We start from the raw sequence: 9,292 nt of genomic DNA, 5'->3' as shown, positions 1-9,292 counted from the left end.
GACGTCAATTTAAGCTGGGCTCAACATCGATCATAGACGATCGCGAAAGTAAAACAACTTCTGCCTCTTATCCAAAGCATTTCATTCACGCGATCGTCAACTACCATCCGGAACCATTCTCATCGTTGATCGTCTCGAGTTCTATCCGACGTAAAATGCTTACCCCTCTTGAGTTGTTTCTGCCTGAGTTCCTGGTCCCTCTTGACCCCGTTACTTTCACTCGCAATAAAACTCTCGCTCGTCTTCGACTTCATTATACCTGGCCGCGACGATTGCGTAACACGCTCGCAGTAACGCCGCAAGGCGGACTACACCTTCCTCTTCTCCACTCTCTTTGGTCCGCGATAAGATAATCGGTCGCGAGCAACCAGCAACTTGTCCAATTCGAACGTTTCAAAGTCGAACGATTTTTGTTTTTCAATTTGCAGCTTTAGACCAACTTTCCCGACACTTCGAAAAATTCACACGAACGCGTGCACGACGATGAGTCGCCGATCAATGGAGTTGAAATCGGTGTGGCCGAGTGGCACACGACACCAACAGCACCAGCGACGATCGCCGACTGACGAGAAGCGGCGAGCGATCGAGAGGCGCTGAAATTCGTGCGTCCGATTTGTCAACCGGTCGTCGCACGACTTGACGCTTACTTTCCACGACCGTGATATCGCACACGCGTGCACATCTCCATCGAAAATACTTGTGTATCGTTGCATCGATCTCGTCGACTAATTTGTTTGCTCGGAAGCCGAACAAACCCGACGATTATTATCGTCATTGGACGATACGTTTCGGAATTTCATTTCTCCTTCCTGCGGACGTGTTCTTACGTAAATACACACGACGCCTCGGATACTTCTTCACCCGTCAAATATTCGAAAATATTGCAAAGTGACGTTTGATATTAAATTGAAACAATCTGAAAGCGGATGTGAAACAAGGCGCGCGAACTTCAAAGCGAAAATCGTACGTAATGGAGGACTGATTAATGGAACGAGAGCCTGTTCCCAATCAGTATGCAGATATATTTAGTCGCGCGATATCCCCTGCGTTATTTCAAAACCTGAATACGATGCACCGCGTTCCTTTTTCCTCCCTTTTTGAAATGGATCACGATAGCTCCTTTTGCTCTAGTAGATCATGGGACGTATCCATATCGTATTGACGACACCGTGATTAAACGTTTAAAAAGGACGCGCCCTAGTCGCCTAGTCGCGTTTTTCGACCGCGATGGCCATCGGGATACACGATCACAAAATGTAACCTAAATTAACAACTAAATCGACGTAGTAGCGCGGAGTAGCACGATGATAATAACAAACGTCGCGTCGTTATCAATTAATTAACGTGTGCGACTGGGAAATATGGTAATTTGATTTTGCAGTTCTTATTCACGATTCTCGGTACTGTTTGCGGCATCCAGTCACGTACCGGCAACAACAGAATTCTACAGGCGATGCGGGGAGCAGTGTCGTTAGGTCGAGGACCAACAAACGAACATGCAAGAGAGCTTGCATAAATTTCTATTTACCCTTCCCCGCCGAGGAACAAGCGGAAGCTTGTAAGTGCTATTTCAACCAACCGGTTAGGCAGAAATAAATACCAAAATGGCGAGCTTGGCGATCCTCTCGCCGAAATTCCACGGATAATTCACTTCAACAACGAACCACTTTGGGGCGAACGATTTTTGAAGAGAAAAAATGGCATCAAGGATGAATACGAGATCGAAATAACTGGCCGTGCCTCGTGTACAATACGAGCACGTTTTATCTTGAAATCAATTACACGACGATCGTGTTATTACGTTACCAGAGCTACATGCATATGTGCATCGAGAGGGAATTCTACACCGAGCAAGGCTTATCTGCTTTCAGATAGCGCTGGTATGCGTTACAGGCACATATGGATACTGTTAATAAATACCTTGGAATCAAAGACATAATTTACGTAACGGCACATTTGAAAATAGGCGCTATGTGGACATACACATATTATATATCCGCGAAAGGAATCGAGGCAACATCACGTACGCGCGACATTTTTCAAATCTTTTTTTTTTTTTTTTAAATCGCATCAACATTTGACGTCGATTATCGTCGAAGTGCTTATCGACGGCGCAAATTGCCAGATTTACCAGATTATTCGCGAGAGGAAAAAAATTCAATAGTTCGACGGGGAAATGTACTTCAGTTATAAACTGAAACAGCTTGCGATGGTTGATTATACCGGCCACTGAACACCTGTATAGGTTCCCGCACGTGTCAGAAGTGTACGTGCATTTATACATGAGTGATGCATGAATGCAAGACCTCGATGAGACTGATTGTAATTTGTGCTTTAACCTTTTGCACACACGTGCGATTATTTTCAAATTTTCTGCCACCAACTCGATCGCGATAAATACAATTTATCACGAAAGATTTAGGATGACCTTTTGATTGAAAAGGTAATTTATAAAATTTCTTATAGTTTTCTACAGTATGATACCGTTTGAAACTTCCGAGCGCAGGTTAATCTTGCGTGGCATAGCCAAATATTCTCACACGTTAGATAAATCCCTTCGAATCCGACGACTGATCGAAAAATCCATTTCGTTTCTCCGAACGAGAGATGCTTTCGGTACGCAATTCCGACAATGTAACAAAAAGAGAAGGCAAGAAAAGAAAAAACACACCGAACGAAGCGAATGAAAAGATTCAGCGAGGTGTGATCGATCGAAGCGCGAGGATCAGGAATGCGTGACGGTTGGTATCGTGCAACGAATCAGAGAAACGCGAAACGAGAGGGAAAAATAAGAAGGCAAGCGCGTGATGCGCGTCGAGTGTCAATACCTGCGTGACTGAGTCACGTAGCGGCTTTTTAAGCCAGCTTTCTTGCCTGGTCTCTGCCAGTCGTTATCGAAAGGCCGCGGTTCCGACGACCGGTCCCTGGGTCCTTTTCTTTTTTCTCCTCTGCCATTATTTTTTCCACTCGTGACTCCGATGGGTTGTCACGCGTGCACTTGCTGGAGAGACGGCGAAAATCCCTACTTAAGAACGAAGGTTCCCGTTATCTCATCGACTTTATAATGCCTTCAACAGGCTGAACGCGCGAGAAAATTGTGTAAGAACGTATGTACAAGACGTCAATCCGTTTAAGTCACCGGAGGTGTCCGGTGACCGCAATCCTTCCGCCGTTCCCATTTTGTCACACTCAACTTGCTTCCATGATAAGATAATTAAGTAGCAAGCCAGAGGCTCGAGCCTTTCTTTCTCTCTTTATTTATTTATTTCGCGAATTTGACGCGCGTTCGTCCCTCGTGAATCGAGGACAACATTTACAGTGCATACGATACAATAGAAATTTCTTGATTCGTTGAAAAAATAATTTCGTAATTTTTTTGTAAATCGGTGAATCAATCGAGTTACAGTACTACAGAGAAACAGAACGAGATCCCAAGACGGTTTCTATCAGGATACGCATATCTTAAACTTATGTATTTTCATTGCTGTTTCTGATTCATCGATGCAGTTGCGAGCAGTGAATCGCGTTTCAGAAGGCGACTTTCATTTTTTTTTTTTTCTCTGTTTCGATGTGCATACTACGCTTTCTCCTCGCTCTTTGAACGATTGTTTCGAGCAAACGCTGACTGAGTGCCCTGACATTTATCATCGATTTTTCGTACCGGAGATTCTAGCAGCTTGCAGCGGTTAATGGCGAGGTCTCGGTAAAGAGTAGGATAAGGATTTAAAGCCCGAGGATTTCATTATGCTATCTCGAGATCCTTATGAAGAAACAGTTTCCTCTCGGTGTGAACGGAAGGAGAAAATCGCAGCCGAACACGGCTGAATTAATATTCAGAGGTAACCGTATCTGCTTAATGGATAACGAACAATATTTCGCCGCATTTCACAGGTTATGTAACCGGGGAGTTGCATTACATCCACTCCGGTGACTTCCTCGAAGGACCTCCACCTACCAGTAACCCGAATGCGAGTAGGTGGGTAAAATATCGATTCACGGGCATTTGAGAGAAAGGTCCGAGGATTTAGGCAAATACCGTTTGTCCAAGCCAGAGGAAATTCTCCCAAATCTCCTGACTTTCCGTTGCAAGTTGGTGGATTACGCGCTACTCCCTTTTAGCCAAGTCTAAATTAAAAAGAAAAAAAGAAAAAAAAAATGGAAGGCTTTCCGAAAACTTTCTAAATGGTCAGTTTTTACAATTTCCGAGCTGTACAATTTGTACGACTCATAGATAAAACCAAGGTATTCTCTGTACAAGTTGCATTCTTTTGAACGCATCCAACACGTAACTCACGTAACCACAGAGTTCTCTCTCACATTGTTGCAATCAAGTTCGAAGCAAGACCGTAATCTAGCTACGAAAACGATTTTATTCCGCAGTTGCCCATTAACTTGACAGTTAACATCAGTTTGCGTTTAACCACTTCCTTGCCGATTGTTCATTATTCATTACGGTCCAGCGATAAGATTAGGGAGTTCCCGATTCCACGTGCCACGGTTTCTACCGTATTCTGATTTTCCAACCACCATTCATACACGGTCCACGGCGTGCGCACAGATCGCAAAAGCGCGCGCGGCCACGCCAATTTCCATACATTTCGCTCGACGGGATTGTCCCTTCCGGTTACTAGCGCAGCGTGAATCGAACACGAGGGGGCGGCGGGTATCGATCTGCAGCGCTTGCAGTTTCACTGAAAGCCGGCAACGGGAGTTAACGGCCACTCTTCCGAGGGTAGGACCCTTGTACCAAATGTATGTCAATATACAAGGGAGGCGGAAGAAAAGAAAAATCAATACCAGTCGTCGATTGGTGCACTATTATTTAGAACTCGGCTGGAATACGCGTGAAAGCACAGAGTCGTACGAGCTGTGCGAACTATGGACGTACAACGTGGCTTGATTTTTCTGCGAAAAAGACGAGCTAATGCGGGGTAATCGACCTGGGTCGATTCTATGCAAAGATTTTTAGTTACGTAGCGTACGTATTCTGTCCGGTGTATTATATATACCGTGGGGTATAGCGTGTGATAAAGATAGATGTGTAAGGACGTTGAAATATGTCAACTATGCGGCACGAAATTTAAGCACGTTAATGCCGTCGAGCGTAATTCCCCGCGGCACAGATAATACGGCGATTATACTCGAGGGAAGTCAATATTTAAAGGCAATAGACGCGCACGGCGCCACGCTGTATATATCTATATATATAGTTTAGAAAAAACGGGACGATTCATTAAGCGTTGTCACTGTGTGTAAGTGCTCGTGCTTACACACACACATATACGAAATTGATATTCAATTTAATGTTTGACAAACGATAAGCAGCCTCCGTTCGACCCACATTACGCACATATAGAATAAATTGAGATTCGTACGTATCGGAAAAAATGAAATTGAATTGAAATGAACAGGATATCGAAATAGGATGGAAGTTGGAAAGATGAGAGAAAAATAACGGGACAGTGGCGTAGCCTTCGTCGCAGGATACAGTATCTACCCGTAGGCTTGTGAAACTCGCGTTGCAATACGTCGGGCTACTCCTCTCAACGCTGCACAAGTATTGAAGCGCACACACGAGACATCGTGCGAGCTACGGCTACGGTTGCGTGGGTAGAACGCATAATTGTGTGAGCAAATTTACGAGCATGGCGTCTTCAGATACCGTCCTGGAATTGCTGCTATAACGCACATAAGGGGACCACGAAGGGAATTCGACTCGAACCGATATTTCAGACGATCAACGAAAGGAATGCTTTTATGCTCTTACAGCGTTCGGAAAGAATCAATTTGAACGCGTCCATAGACGCTACGTTCGCAAGTTAAAAACCCTTGCGCCTACCTAACGATACCACGGATCATTTTCTTTAACATAATTTCACGAATTTTATGAGGAAACTCTCATTGAACGTCGAGTCGGGAATTACAAGAATTAACGTCTGTATTCTAAACGCGCGGGATTACGCAACAGTTATGACACGTTGGGAAGGCTGAGTAGCACACGATGCGTTACTTTGTTTTTCTAGCTCTGTTGAATCAATGAAGCTCGCGGAAAAAAGTGTGACAAAGGGAGATAAGGAGAGGGGCCCTTTTTTCGTGGCAACCCAACACGAAGATCGAACGCGAATCATCAGCACTCGCTCGAGAATGCGGGTCACTCTCAAATAAGCGCGAAAACAAAATGAACAGGAAAAACAGTTGGTGAAAATGTACAGGTCGGGAGGGAAGGAGGGCTCACCCTAGGAAACGTCAAACCAATGGATCCACCTATTTATAGCCTCCCGAGTGAGTTTAGCGATACAATCCTTTCGGAAAACATTCGACGTGCTGATCACGAGGAAAAGATCGTGAAAATCGGACGGAAATCGAACGATACAAGGGCGTACCCCCCCGTACACAGACGATTTTCAACTCTTTGGCAACGGGAAGCACACGAGCAACGCACACACGCTCACCGCGAGTAGCGAAGCCGCGGAGAGAGAAAAGCTAGCCGGCATTCACCACTTGGTTTCCGCCTTTTACTCACCCATCTTTCCTACTGGCACGAGCTACGATGCTTTTAATAGCGGTTTCTCGCAGACGATCGGTCACACGATCATATTATAACACTAGGCACGAGTAGAAACAACACGGAAATGAAATTTCACTTAGAAAATCGCAGAAAACGCAAGAGACCGTCTTACCACCGAACGCTCGACGTCCGACATTGTAGTGGCGAGCGGGCGCGACAGTGCGCAGGCGCGTCCGTCATCTCACTGCCGTATCTATAATTTCGATCGCCTAGTTTCACGTGCCCTCGAAAAAACTTATTCTTAACGGTTCGTTTATTGATGAACTGAGCAATGTTTTATCTACTTTTTTCTGTTAATTACTATTTGATGTATTTCTAAGAAAGTCGTTAATGAATTGATCAAATTCAGAGAACGAAGGAAACAGGTGTTGTATATTGTAAGAAATTTTACTGATCTTAATCTTAATTTTACTTTGCTGACGAACCAGGGAAATTCAAAATTTTTGCCCGTTTTGTGATTTTGATATTAATGAAATTATAAATTAATAGTTTATTGGATGATGAAATGAGATATTTCATCCTTTCTTTCTCGCATAGTCCTGATTGATTTCGATATAGTTCAATAATTTTGAGATAAGAAATATGTATCTATTGTGTTTCCCACTTACATTTCAAATGATGGGATATAAAATATTAATACTTTTTCTATATTTCGCGAGTCACACCATATTATTTCACGTCACATGCCATATTATCAATTCAGTATAATACCAGTACATGGTAAAGTAAATTCCCAGCGACACACGAGTACAGAGACCTTACTTATCTTCAGGGGTTTTCCTATGAATCGAGAGCTGGTAAAAGTGAAGGAAGGTGAGTTACCATCTGACAATGAGTGTACGAGAACCATTGATTAACTAGGATCACTGACTGAATCACAGGCACGAACGAAGTATATGACTATACGAATGTACTTCGTCTATGCTTAAGCGTAGAGCGTGCTAAAAAACCAATGATCTCTTTCCTGGTCGGTATTTCAGACTCTGAGACACGAAGTGCCATTTCATGTCTGGTCTATTCTACTTTTAGTCAACGATTTTAGTATTGATTCCAACATTATCGACCTAGCGTAGTAATAGTATAAAATTGTAATTTTCAAATGTCACAAATATTGTCACAAATGTTACATTTTAAAATGGTTCATATACGAATAATAAACATGTTTTGTTTTATTAGAATACAATAGATAATTAATTTGTACTTATTAAACTAAAGGAGAAAATGCTTTTCTATTTGTATAAGAGATGGCAGTAATATTATCATTTGAATAATTTTTTATCCCGCAATTACAGAAATATTTAAATGTAAAATTGCAAAATCTTTTATTCAAATTTCTTACCTCGTGCAAAAAGTATAGCAACAAAGACCAATTACTACATGGACATTGAAATTCAAATCGTTGCTACATTAAGCTAGCACAACTCTTTAGAAATTATACAATTTAAAAATCAATTATCGTTGTACATTATGTGCGTCTGAAAGGATAACATTTGGCCCTCTGCATCTTCGTTTCTCCAATTAATTCCTTGATACGTGTGCAATCAACGAAGATATTTATGTACGTCATTCCTCGGCAAACAAGAAACCGCGCAGACACGGCACGGAAAGAACAAAAAAAAAAGAGACTAGAATTAAAAAAAGAAAAAAATACCGATTCGGTAGCTTCGAAGCAGCCATGGCACAACTCTATCCGTATATGCGGAGGTTGGCGACGAGGAGGGATCACCCCCGACCGTGATTCGCTCGTCTGAAAACCTTGCTCTTTTACGCAATTTTAGCGTTTATTAAAGTTTGCTCGCAAATGAAACGAAGCCCATATAACCTACCTAATTTAGCGAGTAGCATTTTCGAGTGGGGGCCACTCCAGGAGAGGAGGAGAGGCCGGGTTCTATTGACAGCGGTTATTGCCTAACTGCGTGCCTCCACCTAATATGCCCGCTCGGGGATTCGCATGCAGGGCCGCTCGAACGAAAACTGCGAAACACGCCTGTGAATCTTTAATTCCGCCGGTGGTAATCCAGCATCCCTCTCTTCTCTGACTGTATTCCCAACCCCTTCCATCTCGCAGTCAGTCGGCCTATTCGGGCTTGATTTTTTCCTGGGTTCGCGAGAGGCGAACTGTGTATCGTATGGGAATTCTTTATCGTCCGTTTGCAAACGAATCCCCGGCATCGTGCTGACTTTTCATTTATACGATCGTCGATACCTGCATTACGCATTGATTTCATCCTTTTTTTTTACCTTTCTCTTTTTTTTCCTGATTTTTCTTTTTTTTTTTTTTTTTTTTTTTTTTTTTTTTGTACGTTCATGCGTGCATTCGCGAGCGTGCGCGATTTTTCTTCTCTCTAATCTACTCTCTTGTATTTTTTCCTCTCCCCCTGTACATTTTGATTTTAATGACGACGTTGTTTTGTTTCAAAGTACCCGATTTTTTTTTTTTTCATTCGCTTTTTATCTACCTTCCATATTTTTTCTCCTCTACTCGTCATCGTATAAATTTTTGATGGAATATCCGGTTGAAGTGCGCGCGCCACGAGAGGTTCATTTAGTTATCAGTTATGAAAAAGTATTATTTTTTTTTCCCGTATCATTTTTATTCCCGTCTTTTTCCCCTCGTTGTTTTTCGAACACGCGCGAAATAACTTGATCCTTTATCCTCGCGATCGAGTGTCATCATAGCGTATCACCATGCTAGGAGTGTATCGTTCGATCGTCAATAAAAAA

This window comes from Frieseomelitta varia, unplaced genomic scaffold (genome assembly GCF_011392965.1).
Source record: "Frieseomelitta varia isolate USP_RPSP 00005682 unplaced genomic scaffold, Fvar_1.2 scaffold_582, whole genome shotgun sequence".
Lineage (NCBI taxonomy): Eukaryota > Metazoa > Arthropoda > Insecta > Hymenoptera > Apidae > Frieseomelitta > Frieseomelitta varia.
Note: the sequence above shows the minus strand (reverse complement) of the source record.